The 3387-nt window shown below is 48.7% G+C and overlaps 1 protein-coding gene across 2 annotated transcripts in view; it reads left to right on the top strand.

Annotated features, from left to right (window-relative positions):
- The first annotated feature begins 638 nt into the window (after window positions 1-638).
- Window positions 639-3387, top strand: part of PARS2 (prolyl-tRNA synthetase 2, mitochondrial) — a 5926-nt gene continuing 3177 nt past the window's right edge. Inside the window, exons 1-2 of one of the 2 annotated variants that reach the window (XM_027108418.1) lie at window positions 639-2538; window positions 3206-3340. The gene's annotated coding sequence lies outside the window, so the exon portion shown is untranslated. The remainder of the gene's footprint in view (window positions 2539-3205; window positions 3341-3387) is intronic. The other variant, XM_027108419.1, reaches the window with a different exon arrangement.

A 3387-nucleotide genomic window follows, 5' to 3' on the forward strand; every position in this document is an offset into this window, starting at 1 on the left:
CCAATCCTTTCCCTTCCCTAATTAATTTTTCTCCATAGCATTTAACAACATCTGACTAACAGATCCTGTCATTATGTAAAATTTTGATAACTTGTTCACGATGTCAGTTTTTGTTTTTTTTTAAAAATTAATTGCATTAAAATACCACTTATCTTGAGTTCTTTGGCCTTCCCTTAAATTTCATTGTATTGGATTATTGACTAGAATGTAAGCTATACTGAATGCCGGGAACTTTGTCTATTTTGTTCACTATTCCCAGCTTCTACAAGCGGTTGGTACGTGGTAGCTGCTCAAAAAATATTTTGTGAAAGTTTGATTTAGTGTCTTAAAGATTAAATAAAGGTGTCTTATTCCAATTGTTTAAATTTTTTCAAATTTATTTAAATTGATAGCCTGTAAAATCAGAGGGTAGATTCGAAACCGCATGGCCTACTGTTGTCATGGTTACACCATAGCCGGCGGTTCTCCTATTCAGAGAGTGGGGCGGGCCCTGGCGGTGGGCGGGAACACCAGACTCAAAACCTAGACCCGAGGCCTTGATCATAGAGTTACACCTTCCTCAATCCTAGAGAGCACTTCCGGGACGGTGATTTACTTATTGCTGCGTAGGCCAACCTATGAGCCCATTCTCTCTCCTTGCCTAAGTTTCCGGCGAGCAATTCACTGGCGTCTAGGGTGGGGTGGGGCCAGTCCCCGTGAGCACGGTTTTGTGATTGGCGGGAAGGACAGGAGGCGGGGCTTCGTGCAGGAACGCCCCTGGCGCAGGCGCTGTGGCCCGGCGCGGCGGTCCCTGCGGGGTCGGCGTTCGCTGGGACTACGGTTGGTGATCGTGGGTGACAGTGAGGGTCGGGGGCTGAGGGACGGGCTGAGGGAGGGGCTGCGGAATGAAGAGAGGGCTCGGTTCTGGGCGCGGAGACCGAAGACCGTGGTGTCCGTTTTCCCACGTGCATCTCGTCATTGGATTGGGGCGGGCCACCATCACAAACTCTTGAATAATACTCGTCTCCTAGTCTGTTTCCTCCGTTGTGAAATCGCAGGACTTCCTTGTCTGCCTCGGGTCGTTGTGACTGGGAACTTGTTAGAAATACAGGTTCTCTGCCCACACCCCAGACTTATTGAATCAGAAACTCGGGATGAGGCCCCACCATCAGTGTTTTAACAAGCCCTCCCGGTGATTCTGATGCTTGCTTAAATTTCAGAACCACTGGGCTACCGTAATGTAGCAAGCTGTACTGAGGGCCTTCTCAACCCAAGCTGAGAAAGTAAGAGAAAGAAAGGAGGTGGACTTGAGAGAAGTCTTGGAGACAGACTCAGTTGCTTGAGGAGGAGTCAGGGATGAAAGAGTTTCTGGCTTGGGCCACGGGCCTGAGGTGGGACCTTAAGTGATGGCTCCAGGTGTCAACCACGTGTGCCCTGCCTCCAGGCCTGCACTTTTCCGCGCAGTCACACTAGGGCTCTGTGGCCGTGCCTCCCAGCCGTTTTCAGGTCATAGGCCACATAGGAAATGATAATATTTGTACAGTGCCCAGGGGAAATGGATGAAGCTGCTTGAGGTTGGAGGAGACCGGCTGGAGGATTGAGGCTGCTGGAAGCTGGAGGGAACCACCTGGGGGGATTTGAGCTTCCAGAGATGAGGGAAATTAGTAACCTGTTCTCAGCATACTGCAGAAGAGCTTTGTCCCATGGGATTTGCTGAAGATTAGGGGTGCTCACTAAATTTGGCAACATAAATCAAGAAGCTTGAAAGAGTTTATACCCTTTGACTCAGTAATTCCGTTCCTGAAGATCTCTCCCAAATATATAACAAAAGAAAAGGAAGCCTTCTGTTGTAGATTACATACAACAGAGAAAATTAACAACTCTTTGGAGAATCGTTTTTGATCTAGTCAGTCAATGAAATGTTGTACTGCCCTTAGGAATGTGTGAATATTTTGTAAAATCATAAAGAAACCTACGTGCTCATTCATTAGACAATTGTCTAGTAAGCGCCTGCTCTGTGCTGAGTGGTGAGTGAGTTAGCTCCACAGAGCTGACTGCCTGGGGGAAGACCCAGCCGAAGGAGCAGTAACTCCAAAGAGTGATTGGTGTTTGATAGGGGATCAGGGGCTGCTGCAGGAGAAGCTGGTCTTTGGAGTATGGGAGTGGGTCAGGAAAGGCATCCTAGAAGACAAGGTGGCACTCCTAAGGCATGGAAGATGAGTAGATGTTGGTACGCAAAGGGGAGAGGAACATTCTACGCAAAGGGAACTGTGTTTTAATAATGAGTGTGCTGAAGCTGGAGCACAGAGAGGGCACTGGTGAGAGGAGGCCCGAGGGGACCAGCGGCTTGCTCACGTGGGGCCATGTGCACTGTGAAGGTGAGAAGGTTCGACCTGATTCTAAGGGTAACAGGAAGCTGTTGGAGGATTTTAAGCAAGAAAAGCTGTTGCTGTATGTGTCTTGGAAGTATCCCCTGTGGCTACAGCGTGGAGAATGGATTGGAGGAAGGTGGGCCTGGAAGCTGGGAGCCCAAGTGAAGAGGCTGTTGCAATAGCCCAGGTGAGAGATGATGGTGGCCTGGACCTGGGTGGAGGCTGTGGAGGTGGAGAGAAGGAACAGAATCAAAAGCAAGTGAAGCAGTAGGAATCACAGGGCCAGAGGGGTTGGTGAAGGTCGGGCACAGAGGGAGCTCAGAGTGGATGAACCTGCGTTTCTGTTTTGGACAAAGAGTGGCTTGCACTACCATTCAGAGTGACAGGCAGCACTGGACGGGGAGCAGGCTTAGGGGGAAGATGCCAAGCTCCCTGTGGGGTGCTGAGTGTGAAGTACTCATGCAGTGTGTTCTCTAGGAGGCAGTGGGATGGGTAGATGTGAAGCTTAAGAGGCACAACGTACAGAATGGAGATGTTGACTCGGAGCCATGACCATGTGGTCTGACCAGGGACTGTGTGCTGTGAGGGGGGAAGAGACATTAAGGACATTGAAGGCATGGGTGGGGTGGGGGCTCGTGGGCAAAGACGGCTCGCAAAAGAGACAAGGGATTGTCAGTAGTGGTTGTCTCTGGGCTGAGAGATTATAGTTGATTTCCTTTCTTTTTTGTTTCTGTTTTTCTTAGCAAACTTAGATTCAGTTCATAAAATATACCAGATACTGTTCTAATAACTTCTTATAACTCTTCTCTAAATTCCCACAATAAACCTATATGGTGGGTCCCTTCATTTTACAGGTGAAGAAACTGAGCACAGAGGAGTTGAGTCACATGTCCCAAGCTACACAGGGTGCAGTTATTGGGAAGCTGGACTGGGATCCAAGCTGCCTGATTCCAGAGCCAATGCTGTCACCACGCATTGGTGTCTCCACAGTATGCTGTTGTATTTTTATAAACGGGAAAAAAAAAAAAAAAAAAAA

This window comes from Aethalodelphis obliquidens, unplaced genomic scaffold (assembly GCF_003676395.1).
Source record: "Aethalodelphis obliquidens isolate GAN/ISIS:26980383/991018 unplaced genomic scaffold, ASM367639v1 scaffold9, whole genome shotgun sequence".
Taxonomy (NCBI): Eukaryota; Metazoa; Chordata; class Mammalia; order Artiodactyla; family Delphinidae; genus Aethalodelphis; species Aethalodelphis obliquidens.